Below are 22918 nucleotides of genomic sequence, written 5' to 3'. Positions count from 1 at the left end.
CAAAATGCTGTCTCTCTATATAAGCCGCACCCACTAAAATGCTGTCTCTCTCCATATAAGCTGCACCCACTAAAATGTTGTCTCTCTATATAAGACGCACCCACCAAAATGGTATCTCCCCATATAAGCCGCACCCACTAAAATGTTGTCTCTCTACATAAGCCGCACCCACTAAAATGATGTATCCCTATATAAGCCACACCCACAAAAATGTTGTCTCTCTATATATAAGCCGCACCCACTAAAATGTTGTCTCTCTATATAAGCCACACCCACTAAAATGTTGTCTCTCTATATAAGCCACACCCACTAAAATGTTGTCTCTCTATATAAGCCGCACCCACTAAAATGTTGTCTCTCTATATAAGCCTCACCCACTAAAATGTTGTCTCTCTATATAAGCCGCACCCACTAAAATGTTGTCTCTCTATATATGACACTGAATTCATGTAATTTTTTTTGCGTTTCAATTTTGTGAACTGAATCGTTTTTTTGTTTTTTTATAAGCTGACAATTTCATTGAATTTTTCTTTAAACATTTGTTTTAAATTCATTATACAGCAATTAATTGTAGAAAATTTTTTTATAAAAATTCAGTTTATAAAAATTTAGAGGATAAACATTTTTTGTAAAAAAATGTCAGTGTATACAATGTAATTGTAAAAAAAATCTGTGTATAAAAATTAATTGTAAAACTAATTCAGTGTATAATAAATAATTATAAAATAAATCAGTGTATAAAAATTACTTGTATAAAAATTCATTGAAAAAAAATTCAGTGTATAAAAAATAATTGTAGAAAAATGTCAGTGTAGAAAAATTCATTGTAAAAATAATACAGTGTAGAAAAATTATTTGTAAAAAAATTCAGTGTATAAATGTTCTATGTAAAAAAAATCAGTGTATAAAAATTTATTGTAAAAAAAAAAAACTCACTACATAAAAAATCGATATAAAAGAAAATCAATGCATACAAATTCAGTGTAAAAATCAATTGTAAAAAAAGTCAGTGTATACAAATGAATCGTGAAAAACAAATCTGTGTATACAAATTAACTGTAAAACATTTCAGTGTACAAAAATCACTATATAATTTTTTTGTAAAAAAAAAATAATTGTGAAGAAATTAATTGTAAAAACAAAATTAGGGTACAAAATTATTTGGAAAAAAAATTCAGTGTGTAAAAATTAATTGTAAAAAAATTTAAAGTATAAAATATTCATTGTATAAAAAAAGTTGTATTAAATTTCATTTAAAAAAAATCAGTGTAAAACAATTCTGTGTATAAATATTGATTATAAAAAAATTCAGTGTATACAATTTCAATGTAAAAAAACTTCTGTATATAAAAATTCAGTGTATAAGAATTGATTAAAAAAATTTCAGTGTAAAAAATGTATTGTAAAAAAAATCTAGGGTATATCAATTCAAAGTAAAAAAAATCAGTCCGTAAAAATACATTGTAAAAAAAAAAATGTATAAAAATTCAATTTAAAAAAATCCGTGTATAAAAATCAGTGTAAAACAATCAATTGTCAAAAATGTCAGTGTATGAAAATTAACAGTAAAAATAATCAGTGTATACAAATTAATTGCAAAACATTTCAGTGTACAAAAATTCAATGAATAAAAATTAAAATAAAACAATATTTAATTGAAAAAAAAATTATGGTATACAAATTCAAGATAAAAAAAATCAGTGTATAAAACTAATTGTAAAACATTTTTTGCAAAACACTTCAGTGTATGAAATTTCAGTGAATAAAAAATAATTGTAATTTTTTTAAATAGAATTTAACTGTCCAAAAAATAAAATGTAAAAAAAGTTAACTAAAATTAAATAAAAAAAATCAGAGTATAAAAATTCATTGTAAAAAATACAAAGTATGAAAATGTATTTAAAATTTCAGTGTTTAAAAAAGTAATTGTAAAAAAATCATTGTATAACAATTCCGTGTATAAAAATTATTTGTAAAAAGAAATTCAGTGTTTGAAATTTTGAAGTAAAAAAAAAATCAGTGTATAAAAATTCAGTGTATAGAAATTAATTGTAAAAAAAAATCAGTGTATAGAAATTCAGTGTAAAAAAATCAGTGTATAAAGATTTTGTGTATAAAATTGTAAAAAATGTTTTTGTATAAAAGTTAATTGTAAAAAAATTCAGTGTATAAAAAAATCATCGAAAATTCAGTACAATTGTTACAATTGTTAAATGTGTGATTTCAATACTGATGATGTTCATCTATCAGAAAAACAGAAGCTCAAAAAATGTTGTTTATTTGTTTATGCATTGAGGCAATCAAATGTGTTTTACCCAAATACTCGATTTATCAAACTAATCAATATTGCTAAAATGAGCGATAGCTGCAGCCCTAAGTCAGCATTTAATAGGTAAATAAATCATAACGGTTGCTTTTGATTCATTTTGATTTTGGGAGCTTGAAAGAAACAACACTGATGGGACGTCAAATGTCACTCGGCAACAGGCACCGCCTATTAAAGGCGCACACACGCACTCCGCTCTCATGAAACGTCGCTCATATGCCATGTCTTTTTAAAAAATTTTTTTTAAAGTAACACATTCATTATTAATAAACTAGTAATTTGATAAATAGTATTTTTGTTAGTCATTGAATGACTTTACTTTTCAAATGTCACTTTTCTGTGTGCATGAAATCAGGTAACAAGCCGGCTGTGTCCCACTCTCTGCCAAGATGGATAATAAAGTCAATATGTGCAGCGCTAAATCCAGACCGTGACGCAGAAAGTACATTAAAGGATTACCTTGCCTGTAATATTTCACTGTCATGTCACGTAAAAGTGTCTCTCAGCTGGTTTCCCCCACATTTTTTTTTGTGATACGGTCCCAACATCATGAAGTGACACCATCAGAGTACGTCTGCATCTCCGAGTCCTGCAGTCTTACAGTCCAGGTCTTACAGTCCAGGTCTTACAGTCCAGTACGGTAGAGAGACTCCTGTGAGCCATCAACCAAGTATTCTGATCTCACTTCCTTGCCAAGGGTTTGAATGAAAATTAAAAAGCAAGTCTGGCTGTAATTACCAGGACATGTTCTGGAATACCCCTTTTTTTTTTCTCTCCCTCCCTGGTTTCTACACTCATTGATGGAAAGTGCTTCTTCGTCATTAAGTGAGTCATCAACATCACCAAGAGAGAGACGCCGGGGTATTTTTATTCATACAAAATATAGGCCAACAGCCACAAAAGTACTTTTATTATCAATGTTCATGAAGTGTGTGGACGGAACAGGAAGAACGGACGCATTTTGGCGGAAAAACGAACGATAAAGGTGGAGTTATAACACTTCTAAGTTTCTTACAAGTATCATTATCACTGGAGGGCGAGGACTAGATAAACATGCTTCACTGCACACCGTAGGATGATACAATAGCTGGCTGGCATCACAATGTAAACAAACGCCACTGTAATGATACCAAGTACAAGAGTGTATCTAGTCGATACCACTATGAGTACGTCGATATTTTTATGTGTCCTTTTAAAAAATATATATACTATGTTTATGAACGCAGGAAATACATGAAGTTTTGTGCTCAAAAGCTGCTAAAATGTGCCACACATGGACAAGTGTGTAGAGAGAGTTTTACATTTTTCCCATCATGCATCGTAATGGAGTTAAGTGGGTGTACTTTCATTTTTTTATGGTGTTTGGATGTTTTTTTTGCGCCATGACTAGGGAAGGTTCTTTGGATTGGGTCATACAAGTGAATGATGTGCTGTGAATTAGATTTTATGTACAATTCACGTCAAATTCGCACCAGTCAGACACCTAAATATTTAAAATTGATTAAAGTACACCAAGTGTGCCAGGTTTGTTTTTAAGTGGCCGTACACTGAAAAATCAAACATTAACATGCTAGCATGCTACATTTTTTTGCAGGCGCACATTTACGGTCATTTAACTAACAAGACGTACATGAAACAGGCTAACTGTTAGCAGGCTTAACGTTGGCACGCTCAGAGTCATTTAACTCGGTACTTGTTAGCATTCTAGCTTTTATTTTAGCTAAGTTTTCCAGAGTAGTCGCACTCTACACCTGACATCCACTGTAATGATACCAAGTACAAGAGTGTATCTAGTCGATACTACTGTGAGTACGTCAATATTTTTATGTTTCCTTTTAAAAAAAAAAATTATGTTTATGAACGCAGGAAATACATGAAGTTTTGTACTCAAAAGCTGCTAAAATGTGCCACACATGGATAAGTGTGTAGAGAGAGTTTTACATTTTTCCCATCATGCATTGTAATGGAGTTAAGTGGGTGTACTTTCATTTTTTATGGTGTTTGGATGTTGTTGTTTTTTTTCACCATGACTAGGGAAGGTTCTTTGGATTAGGTCATACAAGTGAATGATGTGCTGTGAATTTGATTTTATGTACACTTCACGTCAAATTCGCACCAGTCAGACACCTAAATATTTAAAATTGATTAAAGTACACCAAGTGTGCCAGGTTTGTTTTTAAGTGGCCGTACACTGAAAACTCAAACATTAACATGCTAGGATGCTAATTTTTTTTGCAGGCGTACATTTACGGTCATTTAATTAACAAAACGTACATGAAACAGGCTAACTGTTAGCAGGTTTAACGTTAGCACGCTCAGAGTCATTTAACTTGGTACTTGTTAGCATTCTAGCTTTTATTTTAGCTAAGTTTTCCAGAGTAGTCGCACTCTACACCTGACATCCACTGTAATGATACCAAGTACAAGAGTGTATCCAGTCGATACTACTGTGAGTACGTCAATATTTATATGTTTCCTTTAAAAAGAAAATGTTATTATGTTTATGAACGCAGGAAATACATGAAGTTTTGTACTCAAAAGCTGCTAAAATGTGCCACACATGGATAAGTTTGTAGAGAGAGTTTTAAATTTTTTTCCCATCATGCATTGTAATGGAGTTAATTGGGTGTACTTTCATTTTTTATGGTGTTTGGATGTTTTTTTTTTTTTGTGCCATGACTAGGGAAGGTTATTTGGATTGGGTCATACAAGTGAATGATGTGCTGTGAATTTGATTTGATGTACAATTCACGTCAAATTCACGCCAGTCAGACACCTAAATATTTAAAATTAATTTAAGTACACCAAGTGTGCCAGGTTTGTTTTTAAGTGGCCGTACACTGAAAAATCAAACATTAACATGCTAGCATGCTACATTTTTTTGCAGGCGTACATTTACGGTCATTTAATTAACAACGCGTACATGAAACAGGCTAACTGTTCGCAGGCTTAACGTTAGCACGCTCAGAGTCATTTAACTCGGTACTTGTTAGCATTCTAGCTTTTATTTTAGCTAAGTTTTCCAGAGTAGTCGCACTCTACACCTGACATCCACTGTAATGATACCAAGTACAAGAGTGTATCTAGTCGATACTACTATGAGTACGTCAATATTTTTATGTTTCCTTTAAAAAGAAAATTATATTATGTTTATGAACGCAGGAAATACATAAAGTTTTGTACTCAAAAGCTGCTAAAATGTGCCACACATGGATAAGTGTGTAGAGAGAGTTTTACATTTTTCCCATCATGCATCGTAATGGAGTTAAGTGGGTGAACTTTCATTTTTTTATGGTGTTTGGATGTTTTTTTTTTGCGCCATGACTAGGGAAGGTTCTTTGGATTGGGTCATACAGGTGAATGATGTGCTGTGAATTTGATTTGATGTACAATTCAAGTCAAATTCGCACCTGACAGACACCTAAATATTTAAAATTAATTTAAGTACACCAAGTGTGCCAGGTTTGTTTTTAAGTGGCCGTACACTGAAAAATCACACATTAACATGCTAGCATGCTACATTTTTTTGCAGGCGTACATTTACGGTCATTTAACTAACAAGACGTACATGAAACAGGCTAACTGTTAGCAGGTTTAACGTTAGCACGCTCAGAGTCATTTAACTTGGTACTTGTTAGCATTCTAGCTTTTATTTTAGCTAAGTTTTTCAGAGTAGTCGCACTCTACACCTGACATCCACTGTAATTATACTAAGTACAAGAGTGTATCTAGTCGATACTACTATGATTACGTCAATATTTTTATGTTTCCTTTAAAAATAACATTTTATTATGTTTATGAACGCAGGAAATACATGAAGTTTTGTACTCAAAAGCTGCTAAAATGTGCCACACATGGATGAGTGTGTAGAGAGAGTTTTACATTTTTCCCATCATGCATCGTAATGGAGTTAAGTGGGTGTACTTTCATTTTTTTATGGTGTTTGGATGTTTTTTTTTTGCGCCATGACTAGGGAAGGTTCTTTGGATTAGGTCATACAGGTGAATGATGTGCTGTGAATTTGATTGTATGTACAATTCAAGTCAAATTCGCACCTGACAGACACCTAAATATTTAAAATTAATTTAAGTACACCAAGTGTGCCAGGTTTGTTTTTAAGTGGCCGTACACTGAAAAATCAAACATTAACATGCTAGCATGCAACATTTTTTTGCAGACGTACATTTACGGTCATTTAACTAACAAGACGTACATGAAACAGTCTAACTGTTAGCAGGCTTAACGTTAGCATGCTCAGTCATTTAACTAGGTACTTGTTAGCATTCTAGCTTTTATTTTAGCTAAGTTTTTCAGAGCTGTCGGCACGCTAACGTTAGCATTTTAGCCCGGCTTGCCCGTACTTTGCTGAAAATTGCATTTTCCAGTTATTTTTTTTTTAATAGTCCAAAATGTTTTCCACTAAGTGGCCGTACACTGAAATATCAAATATTAGCATGCTAGCAGGCAAACATTTATCTATTTTTTTTTGCCAGTTTTGCAGGCGTACATTTATGGTAATTTAACTAACAAGGCATACGTGAGACAGGCTAAATGTTAGCAGGCTTAACGTTAGCATGCTCTGAGTCATTTAACTCGGTACTTGACACATGCTAAGTGTTAGCATGATAACATTTTTTTTTTTTTTTTTAGCAAACTTTTCCAGAGTTGTGGCATTCTAACTGTCGGCGTGCTAGCGTTAGCATTTCAGCCCGACTTGCCCGTATTTTCCTGAAATTGCATATTTCAGTTATTTATTTTTTTATTCATTTTTTGCCCTTTTTTTAATAGAAAACTTTTTTACTATGGAAAAATATTTCAAAAGTGGAATATTTGATTGGAGCATTCAATAGACAAATAAACCACAACAATTGATTTTGATTTATTATTATTTTAGAACCAACAATAATAATAAATACCGACTATCTAAAGGAGGGAATATCCAAAATGTTTTCCACTAAGTGGCCACACGCTGAAAAATTAAACATTAGCATGCTAGCATGCAAAAATTTGTATTTTATTTTTTGCCATTTTTTCAGGCGTACATTTAGGGTCATTTAACAGGCTAACTGTTAGCAGGCTTAACGTTAGCATGTCCAGAATCATTTAACTGGGTATTTGACACATGCTAAGTGTTAGCATGCCAGCTTTTTTTTTTTGGGGCTAATTTTTCCAGTATTGTCGTATTCTAACTATTGGTATGCCAGCGTTAGCATTTTAGCCCGACTTGCCCGCATTTTTCTGAAATTGCATAGTCTAGTTATTTATTTTAAGCCCTTTTTTATAGAAAACTTTTTTACTGTGGAAAACAAAAAACATGGAATATTTTCCACCCAAAATATTTCAAGTGCAAATAAATAAATAGGCAAATAAACCACAGCACTTGATTATGATTCATTATTATTTGTGGAGCAACGGCAGCGTTAAAGAAAGTTGTTTACCTTTTTTTTCTGTGCCCAGGCCGCACTTTGGACACCTGATCTAAGATCTTCTGCCACCCTTTTAAAAACATCCCCATTTTCCAAGTAAACATGGAGTTCTGACTAATTATTTGGCAAGGCTTTGAATCCTTTTGGGCTTCCAAAGAGTGACGTCGTGTTAGCAACATCTCCCAAGGTTGCAAGATCACCTCGTCAGCTGACCTGCATCAGAGGGCGTGGCCGCCGTGACGAGGGCGTGGCCGCCGTGACGAGGGCGTGGCCGCCGTGACGAGGGCGTGGCCGCCGTGACGAGGGCGTGGCCGCCGTGACGAGGGCGTGGCCGCCGTGACGAGGGCGTGGCCGCCCAGCGCTGCTTTCATGTTGTGGATGGAAGCGGGTTTAGGTGTGGACGTCATGAGCGCATGATGACAATAGTTGTCGGCACACATACAAAGAGGGAGTGTCGTGTCGTTGATCTCAAACAGTTTCCTTCACTGAAGGCCTGACGTATTTAAAAAAAAAAACAAAAAAAATGTAGCATCATCTAGTTAATAATAAAAAAATAGGAATTATAGATTTTATTTGTAAAAGCATTTTATATTGAACAAACAATGTCAAAGTGCTACAGTGCATTTAGAAAATAAAATAAAAATAAATAAAACAAACATAAACCCCCCCCCAAAAACGAGAACAAAAACAAAATAACAACGTTAGAACCACAAATAGCTGCTTCCAACAAGTAAAATAAACTACAAAAGCCTAATAGCTAGAACTATCACACATGTATCACAAAAAAGGCTTTTTTTTTTTTAAAAGAACGGTCTTTAAGCCTTTTTTAAAAGCATTTACAGTCTGTGGTGCCCTCAGGTGGTCAGGGAGAGCGTTCCCCAGACTGGGAGCGGCGGGGCAGAAAGCCCGTACTCCCATAGTTCGGAGCTTTGTCCTCGGAGGGTTGGAGGAGGTTAGCCTGTCCGGAGCGGAGGTGACGTGTGGGTTATTTGGGGGTGAGCAGTTGGACTCCATCCATCCATCCATCCATCAATCAATCAATCAATCAATCAATGTTTATTTATATAGCCCCAAATCACAAATGTCTCAAAGGACTGCACAAATCATTACGACTACAACATCCTCGGAAGAACCCACAAAAGGGCAAGGAAAACTCACACCCAGTGGGCAGGGAGAATTCACATTCAGTGGGACGCCAGCGACAATGCTGACTATGAGAAACCTTGGAGAGGACCTCAGATGTGGGCAACCCCCCCCCTCTAGGGGACCGAAAGCAATGGATGTCCATCCATCCATCCATCTTCTTCCGCTTATCCGAGGTCAGGTTTTTTTTTTACATAAGTAGCATCTTCTACAAAAAAACTTGTAAAGTTAATAATAAATAATAATAACAATGGATTTTATTTGTAAAAACACTTTACATTGAACAAACAACCTCGAAGTGCTACAGTGCATTAAAAAAAAACAAAACCAACAAAAAAAACATTTAAAAAACCCCCCAAACAAGTAAACAACGCTAAAACCACATAAAGCTGCCTCCAAAAGTAAAATAAATGATAAAAAAATAAAAAATAGAATAGCCTAATTACACATATATACAAAAAAAGGTTTTGCTTTAAAAAAAGAATGTTTTTTAAAGCCTTTTTAAAAGCATTCACAGTCTCTGGTGCCCTCAGGTGGTCAGGGAGAGCATTCCACAGACTGGGAGCGGCGGAGCAGAACGCCCAGACTCCTATAGTTCGGAGCTTTGTCCTCGGAGGGTTGGAGGAGGTTAGTCTGTCCGCAGCGGAGGTGTCATGTGGAGGATTTGGGGGTGAGCAGTTGGTCTCCATCCATCCATCCATCCATCCATCTTCTTCCGCTTATCCGAGGTTAGGTCGCGGGTGCAGCAGCCCTGGCAATTAAGCCCAGACTTCCCTCACCTCAGCCACCTCGTCCAGCTCCTCCCGGGGGATCCTAGCAGGGAGAGATAGTCTTCCCAACGTGTCCTGGGTCTTCCCCGTGCCCGAAACACCTCCCTAGGGAGGCCTCTGGGTGGAAACCTGACCAGATGCCCGAACCACCTCATCTGGCTCCTCTCCATGTGGAGGAGCAGCGACTTTACTTTGAGTTCCTCCCGGATGGCAGAGATTCTCACCCTATCTCTAAAGGAAGACCCTCGCCACCCGGCGGCGGAAGCTCATTTGGGCCGCTTGTACCCGTGATCTTATCCTTTCGGTCATGACCCAAAGCTCATGACCACAGGTGAGGATGGGAACGTAGGTCGACCGGTAAATTGAGAGCTTTGCCTTCCGGCTCAGCTCCTTCTTCACCACAACAGATCAAAACAGCGTCCGCCTTACTGAAGACGCCGCACCGATCCGCCTGTCGACCTTACGATCCACTCTTCCCTCACTCGTGAACAAGACTCCGAGGTACTTGAACTCCTCCACTTGGGGCAGGGTCTCCTCCCCAACCCGCACACGGCACTCCACCCTTTTACAGGCGAGAGCCATGGACTCGGACTTGGAGGTGCTGATTCCCATCCCAGTCACTTGGACTCATTTCATTAATTACACATGACATTAGAAAGAGATAAATATTATTTTTGCGTATGAATGTGCCCTGAGGTAGTCCCCACATCTGCGGTCCCTTCCAAGATTTCTCATCGTAGCCCATTGGGTTGAGTTCCTTCTTGCCCTGATGTCGGATCTGAGCCGAGGATGCCGTTGTGGCTTGTGCAGCCCTTTGAGACACTCGTGATTAGGGTTATATAGATCAACATTGATTGATTGATTGATTTGAGTTAGAAAATTCATCTTGCGGGGCGGATAAGGCCGTTCGTGTACCTGACCCGGCCAGCGGGCCCTACGTTTGGCACAACTGCGATCGACTCTTATCGGCGACTGTTCTGCAGACAGAGGCGGACCCTCTGCCAACTCAACCTCCTCAGCTGTTCCAAGACCGAGGACGACAGCTTTCTATTCCACCAGAAGTCTAGTACGGTAGTCCTGGACCCCACTCTGCCGTGCTGTTCACGGCTTTGCTGCCAGCCAGGGCAGCCCAGGGCTCAACCAATCAATCGATCAATCAATCAATCAAAAGGTTACTTATATCGCCCTTAATCCCAAATGTCTCAAATGGTTGCACAAGCCACAACGACATCCTCGGCTCAGATCCCACATCAGGGCAAGAAAAAAACCCAATGGGGGACAACCAGAAATCTTGGAAGGGACCGAGTGGGACCGAGTATGCCGAGTGGATACGGTTCATAATGTGAGAGTCCGGTCCGGTCCGGTCCATAGTGGGGCCAGCCTCTAGCATGACCGAGTCTGCGCAGTCCAGGCACTCCCAAGGACGCGTTCATAGAAGCACCAAAGGGTGTGTCCACTCACCCACGTCGCGACTCTAGCTGTATGGACTCTCTCAGTCTTCATGAAACCGTCAACCAGTTCCTGGCAAGCGTGCTCACGCTGACACTATTTTGTATTTTTCTAAGTTTCAGTCAATCAATGTTTACTTACATAGCCCTAAATCACTAGTGTCTCAAAGGGCTGCACAAACCACTACCACATCCTCGGTAGGCCCACATAAGGGCAAGGAAAACTCACCCGGTGGGACGTCGGTGACAATGATGACTATGAGAACCTTGGAGAGGACGAAAGCAATGGATGTCGAGCGGGTCTAACATGATACTGTGAAAGTTCAATCCATAATGGATCCAACACAGTCGCGAGAGTCCAGTCCAAAGCGGATACAACACAGCAGAGAGAGTCCCGTTCACAGCGGAGTCAGCAGGAAACCATCCCAAGCGGAGGCGGATCAGCAGCACAGAGATGTCCCCAGCCGATACACAGGCAAGTTTGGTGTTTAGTTCTGGTCTAGCGATCTTATTTCTCGTTCCACTTCCTGTTTGCCTCCACCACTTCCTCTCTTACTCTTGATGAGTGATTGAAGAACCCAACGGCAGTGATTTGGATGGCATGAGGCGAGGGGCGAACCTCCATCCCTCAAGTTTCTGGCACAGCTGCTGTACCCACAACACCATGCCGCCCCATTTGGTCCTGATAGACTCTTTTTGTCTCCGCTTCTTGGGGTCACAACTACCACAGTAATGCGAAGGCGGAACAGAATGATCCAGACACGAAGTGACCTCGTGGAGAAGTATGAGAGAAAATGTTTTGAGGCCGTGGTGGCTGAGGCTCAGTGCTCCTCACCAAAGGTACTGGAGATAATAATGTGTGGACCAGATGACAATTAGGTTCTGATAGACTCTTTTTGTCTACGCATCTTGGGGTCACAACTACCACAGTAATGCAAAGGCGTAACAAAATGATCCAGACACGAAGTGACCTCGTGAGGAAATATGAGAGAAAATGTTTTGAGGCCGTGGTGGCTGAGGCTCAGTGCTCCTCACCAAAGGTACTGGAGATAATAATGTGTGGACCAGATGACAATTAGGTTCTGATAGGCTCTTTTTGTCTACGCATCTTGGGGTCACAACTACCACAGTAATGCGAAGGCGTAACAAAATGATCCAGATACGAAGTGACCTCGTGGAGAAGTATGAGAGAAAATGTTTTGAGGCCGTGGTGGCTGAGGCTCAGTGCTCCTCACCAAAGGTACTGGAGATAATAATGTGTGGACCAGATGACAATTAGGTTCTGATAGGCTCTTTTTGTTTACGCATCTTGGGGTCACAACTACCACAGTAATGCGAAGGCGTAACAAAATGATCCAGATACGAAGTGACCTTGTGAGGAAATATGAGAGAAAATGTTTTGAGGCCGTGGTGGCTGAGGCTCAGTGCTCCTCACCAAAGGTACTGGAGATAATAATGTGTAGACCAGATGACAATTAGGTTCTGATAGGCTCTTTTTGTCTACGCATCTTGGGGTCACAACTACCACAGTAATGCGAAGGCGTAACAAAATGATCCAGATACGAAGTGACCTTGTGAGGAAATATGAGAGAAAATGTTTTGAGGCCGTGGTGGCTGAGGCTCAGTGCTCCTCACCAAAGGTACTGGAGATAATAATGTGTAGACCAGATGACAATTAGGTTCTGATAGGCTCTTTTTGTCTACGCATCTTGGGGTCACAACTACCACAGTAATGCGAAGGCGTAACAAAATGATCCAGATACGAAGTGACCTTGTGAGGAAATATGAGAGAAAATGTTTTGAGGCCGTGGTGGCTGAGGCTCAGTGCTCCTCACCAAAGGTACTGGAGATAATAATGTGTAGACCAGATGACAATTAGGTTCTGATAGGCTCTTTTTGTCTACGCATCTTGGGGTCACAACTACCACAGTAATGCGAAGGCGTAACAAAATGATCCAGATACGAAGTGACCTTGTGAGGAAATATGAGAGAAAATGTTTTGAGGCCGTGGTGGCTGAGGCTCAGTGCTCCTGACCAAAGGTACTGGAGATAATAATGTGTAGACCAGATGACCATTAGGTTCTGATAGGCTCTTTTTGTCTCCGCTTCTTGGGGTTACAACTACCACAGTAATGCGAAGGCGTAACAAAATGATCCAGACACGAAGTGACTTCGTGGAGAAGTATGAGAGAAAATGTTTTGAGGCCGTGGTGACTGAGGCTCAGTGCTCCTCACCAAAGGTACTGGAGATAATAATGTGTGGACCAGATGACAATTAGGTTCTGATAGGCTCTTTTTGTCTACGCATCTTGGGGTCACAACTACCACAGTAATGCGAAGGCGTAACAAAATGATCCAGATACAAAGTGACCTTGTGAGCAAATATGAGAGAAAATGTTTTGAGGCCGTGGTGGCTGAGGCTCAGTGCTCCTCACCAAAGGTACTGGAGATAATAATGTGTGGACCAGATGACCATTTGGTACTGATAGACTCTTTTTGTCCCTGCATCTTGGGGTCACAACTACCACAGTAATGCAAAAGAGTAACAGAATGATCCAGACACGAAGTGACCTCGTGGAGAAGTATGAGAGAAAATGTTTTGAGGCCGTGGTGGCTGAGGCTCAGTGCTCCTCACCAAAGGTACTGGAGATAATATTGTGTGGACCAGATGACCATTAGGTTCTGATAGGCTCTTTTCGTCTACGCATCTTGGGGTCACAACTACCACAGTAATGCGAAGGCGTAACAAAATGATCCAGACACGAAGTGACTTCGTGGAGAAGTATGAGAGAAAATGTTTTGAGGCCGTGGTGACTGAGGCTCAGTGCTCCTCACCAAAGGTACTGGAGATAATAATGTGTGGACCAGATGACAATTAGGTTCTGATAGGCTCTTTTTGTCTACGCATCTTGGGGTCACAACTACCACAGTAATGCGAAGGCGTAACAAAATGATCCAGATACGAAGTGACCTTGTGAGGAAATATGAGAGAAAATGTTTTGAGGCCGTGGTGGCTGAGGCTCAGTGCTCCTCACCAAAGGTACTGGAGATAATAATGTGTGGACCAGATGACAATTAGGTTCTGATAGGCTCTTTTTGTCTACGCATCTTGGGGTCACAACTACCACAGTAATGCGAAGGCGTAACAAAATGATCCAGACACGAAGTGACTTCGTGAGGAAATATGAGAGAAAATGTTTTGAGGCCGTGGTGGCTGAGGCTCAGTGTTCCTCACCAAAGGTACTGGAGATAATAATGTGTGGACCAGATGACAATTAGGTTATGATAGGCTCTTTTTGTCTACGCATCTTGGGGTCACAACTCCCACAGTAATGCGAAGGCGTAACAAAATGATCCAGATACGAAGTGACCTTGTGAGGAAATATGAGAGAAAATGTTTTGAGGCCGTGGTGGCTGAGGCTCAGTGCTCCTCACCAAAGGTACTGGAGATAATAATGTGTGGACCAGATGACCATTAGGTTCTGATAGGCTCTTTTTGTCTACGCATCTTGGGGTCACAACTACCACAGTAATGCGAAGGCGTAACAAAATGATCCAGACACGAAGTGACTTCGTGGAGAAGTATGAGAGAAAATGTTTTGAGGCCGTGGTGACTGAGGCTCAGTGCTCCTCACCAAAGGTACTGGAGATAATAATGTGTAGACCAGATGACAATTAGGTTCTGATAGGCTCTTTTTGTCTACGCATCTTGGGGTCACAACTACCACAGTAATGCGAAGGCGTAACAAAATGATCCAGACACGAAGTGACTTCGTGGAGAAGTATGAGAGAAAATGTTTTGAGGCCGTGGTGACTGAGGCTCAGTGCTCCTCACCAAAGGTACTGGAGATAATAATGTGTGGACCAGATGACAATTAGGTTCTGATAGGTTCTTTTTGTCTACGCATCTTGGGGTCACAACTACCACAGTAATGCGAAGGCGTAACAAAATGATCCAGACACGAAGTGACTTCGTGGAGAAGTATGAGAGAAAATGTTTTGAGGCCGTGGTGACTGAGGCTCAGTGCTCCTCATCAAAGGTACTGGAGATAATAATGTGTAGACCAGATGACAATTAGGTTCTGATAGGCTCTTTTTGTCTCCGCTTTTTGGAGTCGCAACTACCGCAGTATTGCGAAAACGTAAGAGAATGATCCAGCCATGAAGTGACCTTGTGGAGACTACACACAGCGTCATAGTACGAGAGGTATGAAAGGATTTTTTGTCTCCGCATCTTGGGGTCTCAACCACCTCAGGGACAGCAAAATTGTATACAGAAAGTTCTAAATTGGGCGCCCGGACCTTTAGTTCAAATGCAGTCAACAAGTGTGTTTACATATTTAGCTCTCGTCGTATTCTCTCCGCAACCGTTGCCTCAAGTCGGTATCACAGTGACTCAATTAACAGTGCGGAGCAACACTTCACACCTCTGAGTAGTCCGCTGGGCCACAACACACAAGAAGCCTGAATCATACTCGACTTGGACCACCGGTTGTGTGTGTGTGTGTGTGTGTGTGTTCCGGCTTAATGTCACTGAAGCGAGCCCCGATACACTCTGACAGATGACACAGTCGGGCGCGTGTGCGGGAACTATGGGTGCATGGGGGACTGTCAGGATGGCTTTTTGTAAGCAAAGAGCCAGAAGGGACAAACGGGACAAACGGACATGGGGGCACCAACGCCGCGGCTGGTAGACAGCTCAACTGTAAATAAGTAAAACATGAATCATTCAGTACTCAACACACTAGGGTTGCCCCGGTATCAATATTTGAGTACCTCTACCGGTACCAAAATATTTTGATACTTTTTAATACTTTTCTGAATCAAGGGGAACCACACAAAATGGCATTTTAACAAAAAAGTGTGTGTGTTTGTGTGTGTTCTGAGGGTGGTCCCAAAAAGAAGGGATTTTTCAAATTGACTGTGTGTCGGATTTAAAAGTGATCCCCCCTCTGGTCAACATATGATATAACAAGTGCCAAGTTCAAACACTGATTACATCTATTAAACAAGACAAAAGGCAAAGAATCAAACAGAGACAGAATTAAATTTGGGCTCAGATCTGAGCAGAGACATGGCTACTGTACTCTCTTTACAGTCCTGCACCACGCTCTGCCCAAAGATTATACTCCTCCTTCTTTATTTGACTTTCTCCCCTCGCCTTCCCACAGCTGCTTCCGAACAGTTCGAAGCGAATTCGTCAAATAGTTCAAGAAGAGTCCCCATAGAATAGTTCAAAGAGAGTTCCATAAAATAGTTCAAAAAGAGTTCGTAAAATACTTCAAAAAGAGTTCCTCTGGAAGTTGGGCAGATCCTGCCATCCGTCCGCTTTGAAGTCCCAGTGGAGTTTTACGAGCCTTCTTCTTGGTTGGTTTCAAAGACAGCCTTCTGTCTTCTTGTAAGGAACACAATGTAATACAACGTTTTTGTGATAATTTTGAAACAATTATTCTAACAAGTCTGTGTAAAAATTTGAAGTGCTCCCCTTCTGGCCAAATAAGGTAATAAAAAGTGTGTGTAAGAAATTGAAATGAGCCCCCTTCGGCGAAAATGTATTAAAAATAAATAAATAAATAACTATGTATATAGAGACAAACTGTAATAACTTGCATATGAAGATACGGGGGATGGAATCCCTGCCGGGCATTGCTGGCTGACGCACCTCCTTCAGTGCCTTTTGAACAGGTGTTCTGTGACCACCATTTATCAACGTTTCGCTCCTTTAACCCCAGTACGTCTCATGGTGGGGGAGCGATGGCAGGGATATCTCCCTGCCACCCCCTGCTGATGTCCTAGGTGTTTGCCCCCCAACTCTTATGCTTCCTCCTTAGCCACAGCCAGAAGCTGCCTTTGTCCGCCTCCTTGGCCAGCTCTTTCATGGCTTTCCGATGCCCCGTTCCTGTGCATCCAATGTCTCGGAGTAGGCGGGCAGTTGAGGAACCCACAATGTCCCTACGCCCCAATTCCACAGGGCAAATGACAGCTCTCCAGCCAGCCTCCCTGCACTTTTCTTTCAAGTCAGAGTACTTGTCTCGCTTCCGCTCATAAGCAGCCTCCAACCCTCCCTCCCATGGGACAGTGAGCTCGACCAGAAGAACGCTCTTGCAAGCCTCTGACCAAAAAACCCGGTCTGGCTGTAGCGATGTTTCGACGATCTCCCTGGGGCACTGGAGATGCTTCCCCAGGTTAACCCTCATGCTTCACTAATTTCCTGGAGAGAGAAGTCTTGTTGTAGCTCTCTGGCGGGGGGTTTGGCACCCTCTCCAGCCCTCACAAACTGGATGGGATGTCTGGCTGGAGCAGAAGGTCTGCTGTTCGCCTCCTTTTTGCAGGTCTCTGACACCTCTGCCAGCTTTTTCAAGACTTGGTCGTGTCGCCATCTGTAGCGTTCTTGCGACAACGCTGTCGTGCAGCCCAACAGGATGTGCTGTAAGCTTGCGTTGATTGTGATTGCAGAGGGGACAGGTGTCCTTGGCACCAAACCATTGGTGGAGGTTTTGGGGACAAGGCAAGGTGTCGTACCTTGCTCTGATCAGGAAGCTGAGCCTGGCTTGGGGGATCTTCCACAGGTCAGACCATGACATAGACCTGTCTGTGTGACCTTCTCACAATGTCCAATGACGTTGCTGGTCCTGGCACACTGCTTTGATGTTTAGGAGTTCCTGCTCAGTTCTTGCCACTTTTGCCACCACCATGGCTCGCCGTTCTTCTTTGGAAGCCTATGATCAGAACACAGGTGCCTCGCCCCACCCAAGGCCTGCTCGACCTTCCTTAACTCTGCCAACCACTTCACGGTGCTTCAGCCTGCAGATTGCGGTGTCGACCTCTTCTTGGGCTTTCCACTTTCTTCCTGTTCTTACCTGGGTGCCTGCTGCCCTCACCAGCTGGTCAGTGGATTCCCTCAGCTCCAGCACCAGCCGAGCCTTCTCTTGCTTGTATTCCAGGCTGATGGATCACAATGGTAGTTGAAGCGAGTTCTTACCAAAGAGACCTATGTCTGAGAGGTACATTAGTAGTCCCAGCCTCTTTCTGATGAACGAGTTTGCCAGACCGTCCATCTTGCTTACCACAGATGAGGGGATTTTGCTCATTTTCAGTGGCCACATCACCCTGTGGTACAGCATGAACTGGAAGCACCATACTTTATTCTTCCCAAGGAGTTGACTTTGATTGATCTTGGCCAGGCCATCTGCGAGCTGCTTCCTCACCGTCTTCCCCATCTGCCTGTCAGAGAGATCTGCTGTGTAAGTGCGACCCAGGCCACGGACAGGTTGATCTGTCAGCAATTGGATGTTCTCACTGCCTGCGACAAAGATGGTGTTGTCACTTCTGACTCCTTTCCTGATAGACAGACTGCGTGATTTGGGGGGATTTGATCTTCATCCTCGCCCAGCCCACATGCTCGTCGATCTTCTTCTGCAGTCTTGTTGTACATGCTTCTGTCTGAAGTATGGTGGTGGTGATATCATCCATGTAGCCCCTCATTGCTGGTTGCCTCTGTCCTGAAGGCAGTTTCACTCCTCCGACCATGTTCCTAGCCCCTATGAGGATGATGTCGAAGGCTGCAACGAACAGGATGAGCAAGATTGAACACCCCATGGCGATGCCTACTTCCATCCGTTGCCAGCCTGTTGCGAAATCCTGATGAGTGCAGCACAACCGGAGGTCTCCAAAGTACATAATAATGAAGATTAAAAACCAATTAAAAACAAAAACATTTGCAAGAAAGAAAGAGAAATAGCTAACATAGAAGGTGTCTGATAATAGACAACATCTATTGGTGAACGTCGAGTGATTATACAGCTGGATGGAGTGCGGGATGAAGGAATTCTTGAATGGAACATTGTGGCAATGAAGCTGAAGGAGCCTGTTGGAGTATGAACTCCGCTGTCCTTCAATTGTCTGGTGGAGTGGGTGGGGGGAGGGGATTGTCCATGATGGCTAGCAGTTTGTCCAGTGTCCTCCTGTCCCTCACTGACACAAACGCCTCCAATTCCTTCCCATAGTTTGGCCGGCTTTCCGGATCAGTTTGTCAATCTGCTTTAAGTCCCATTTGCTGGTGCTGCTGCCCCAACGAACCACTGCAAAGTACAGGACACTGCCCACAACAGACTGATAAAAGATCTCCAACAGCTTGCTGCACACATTAAAGGACCAAAGCCTCCTCAGGAAAAAGAGTCTGCTCATGCCTTTCTTGTAAACAGCTTTGCAGTTGTCCTTCCAGTCCAGTCTGCTGTTCAAGTGGACTCCCAGGTACTTCTACTGCCCCAATACTGCCACCTCCCGGCCCTGGATCTTGATGGGCTCCACCGGGGTAATTCTCTTCGTGAAGTCGATGACCAGCTCCTTGGTCTTGTCCACATTAAGGATCAGATGGTTCGCCTGAGACCACTCCACAAAATCAGCGATCAGTGTCCTGTACTCCAATTCCTGTCCCTCTCTGATACACCTGACCACAACAGAGTCATCAGAGTATTTCTGCAGGTATTAGTAGTGCGGTGGGACCCGAAAGACGGTGAACTGTGCCTGGGCAGGGCGAAGCCAGAGGAAACTGCAAATCGGTCATACGACCTGGGTATAGGGGCGAAAGACTAATCGAACAATCTAGTAGCTGGCTCCATCCGAAGTGTCCCCCAGGACAGCAGGCTCGAGAATGTGCAGTTTTATCTGGTAAAGCGAATGATTAGAGACCGGGGGGCCGAACTGATGTCAACCTATTCTCAAACTTGAAATGGGTAAGAGGTCCGGCTCGCTGGCTTGGAGCCGGGCTGTGGAATGCAGTGAGCCGAGTGGGCCACTTTTGGTAAGCAGAACTGGGGCTGCGGGACGAACCGAACGCCGGGTTAAGGCGCTCGATACCGACGCTCATCAGACCCCAGAAAAGGTGTTCGTTGATATAGACAGCAGGACGGTGAAGATGGAAGTCGGAACCCGCTAAGGAGTGTGTAACAACCCACCGGCCGAATTAAATAGCCCTGAAAGAAGGTAAGAAAAACAAGAATGTGTGTGTCAGGAAACATAGGACTACATTATCAGGTAGGAACAAATGGAGAAAGTGAATTCATTAATTTATGTTTAAGGTTAGTGAGTGAAGATGAGGAGTACATAGGCGAGTAGTCCAGAGCAAAGAACCTCTGTGTTGGGTGGAAAACTGGCTAAGAGTAATACGGATATTATCAGTTTGTCTGGTATTAAGATAATTGGCAATTGGTCTTAAAATAACCTACGAAAGGTGTAGAACGCGTATTAGAGAGGTAAGTACGTTTATAGAAAAAATAACTGTTGATATCATAAATAATACATTCAGTTTCCTAAACAGAGGAGCCAAATAGTTCGAGGAGGTAGCTATTCTTACACTTTTATTCTCCATAATGAGTCTGTGGAGGGGGGCGTGGTCGGCACATCTCCTGCGGGAAGGGAGTGTGTACGGCCAGGCTTTGAGGCCCATCTAGCAGGTGAGTAGATTGCCCAGCTGGGACTGGTTATCTAGTCAAGCCATGAGGGGGCGGTTTTTTGAGAGCAAATAACACGCGAACAAGAGAGACTGGGGAGAGGAAACACGTCCCTGCTGGCAACGCCGTCCTGAACACTGGAGTGTAGAACGATAAAACTTGATCAAACCTGTATCCTGGGCTTTAAGACGTTCTGTCGGTCCCAGGAGAACCCAACCGGCAAGGAGTCCTTCACAGAGTCATTTGTGCAAACGTGTTTTATAACTGACGGATTTAAACAAAAGAAAAACGAAATGTGGTATGTCGCCCGTGTTTTAGAAAGACTAGGGTCATGCCGGACCTTTTTGTCAAATTTTCAACATGGTTTCGTTCCGATCCTTCGGTGCGATTTTCTGCAAATGTAAACACAAGTTTTATATCCATCATCACGTGTGGATCAGCCACGGAAGTCCTGATGCCAGGAAAAAGAGCGATGCGGCGACGCGGCCAAAAGGAAAGGTGCGTACCTCCTGAGTTGTGCTCGGAAAGACAAGCTGTGTTTGACAAGGTCGAAGGAACCCGGCGTTCTCAACCCATGTGTTCATTGTTTCCGTTTTTGTGACGGATGGCGAGAGTGGGGAAAGCGCTACGCTAATGCTACATGACAAGGTTGTATCGAGTTGACCCGATCTGCAACTTTTTCTCCTTCCTTTCTTTGGCTCCGTCTGACTTGGCTTGACAGCGTTTGTGTTGAGGGGAAAAACCCCCGCCGGCGTATTTCTTTTCCGTGTCACTCTGAAGCCTCGCCATTTAGCCTCAGACACCCGTGCCAGTTGTCATCACCCTCCGTACTTTGAACAAGTGTTATTCTGACTGTGGGGGACTTTGTGCCTATAGTCTGTGATACTTTTGATTGAGAGCAATTACAGTCATGGTGGAGGGTCATTATTCTTGGTGGTTAAATAATCTAAATACGATGTAGGGATGTGACAAATCAACATTTTTTTTCCAACTCTGCCAACCCAGTATAGAACTGGCATGGCAGTAGTTGGTGTGACCCCAGGATGCAGGGACAGGAAGCACCATGCAGGTAAAAAGGGAGGTTTCATGAGGAAAAAGACCAAAAGGAGGACCGTGGACACTCTGTGTGTGTGTGTGTGTGTGTGTGTGTGTGTGTGTGTGTGTGTGTGTGTGTGTGTGTGTGTGTGTGTGTGTACACAACTCACCTTGCTGTTGGCGAAACATCACTAAGGGCATCAACGCTGTGAGGTCGCACGCTTTTACACGGGCTCAGCCCCGCCCCCCTGCACCCCGAGCATGAAGCCCCGCCCCCGAGCATGACCCAGTCTCCAGCCGCCTCCTCACAGTCTCCGCCTCTTTTCAAACCACGACAAAATGCGATTTCCGGTGGACATTTTGTGTGAGAATGCTGAAAGGCCACATTTGTTAGCATGCTAACAGTGCTATGCTAACAATAGCATGCCTACAGTTTGAGCCTGTGAACTACCAAAATAAATGACACTGAGGTGCATACCTAAATTACCGTATTTTTCCGGACTATAGAGTGCACCAGTATATGAGTCGCACCCACCAAATTTTATATTTTATTTATATATATTTGTATATTTTCCCCCTTGCAGATATATGCATTGTGAAACGAGGTTATTTACAAATTAATATTTTGTAAAAATATTTATTTACACACCTTTATTCTTTCAAAACGGTGTTAGCATATTTGGCTTCATTACATTATGATAGCATGAAAACACTCCCACAGACATCACTAATTGGACGGTTTAGTAAGTACGAATTGTTTTAGTTATATTGTAAAACTTACAAAGTGATAAATGAAGAATCCACACGAGTAGAACGTTATGGACGGATTAGAAGGCAGAACGGAATTCCTGCTTCCGGTCGAAAGCTTGAAACAGCAGGAATTCACATTCACACGGCATCACGCGCAGTGGTGAAACTTGTCCAAAAGATGGCGGCATTGCACAAATAGTAACACACCATTCGAGTGTATTTTACGTGTTTAATAAAAAAATATTTGCTTTATGGCCGAAACATCTGTAAATTAGCCGCACCGTTTTATAAGCTGCATGGTTCAAAGCTTAGGAAAAAAAGTAGTTTACGGTAAGTAAGAAAGTTAACGTGCCAATGTTAGCATGCTAATATGCTAACTGTAAAATGTTACTGGATAATTTGTTTGAAAAGGCAATCATGCTAACGTTACCACGCACTAAGTACCAAAACATGACTGAGGTGCACACTTACAAAATTGCTAAAAAAAAAAAACTAAAATAGTTTACATGCTAATATCAGCATGCTAAAATGCTAACTATTAAATATTACTGGAGAATTTGTTTGAAAG

This window comes from Nerophis ophidion, linkage group LG01 (assembly GCF_033978795.1).
Source record: "Nerophis ophidion isolate RoL-2023_Sa linkage group LG01, RoL_Noph_v1.0, whole genome shotgun sequence".
Taxonomy (NCBI): domain Eukaryota; kingdom Metazoa; phylum Chordata; class Actinopteri; order Syngnathiformes; family Syngnathidae; genus Nerophis; species Nerophis ophidion.
Note: the sequence above shows the minus strand (reverse complement) of the source record.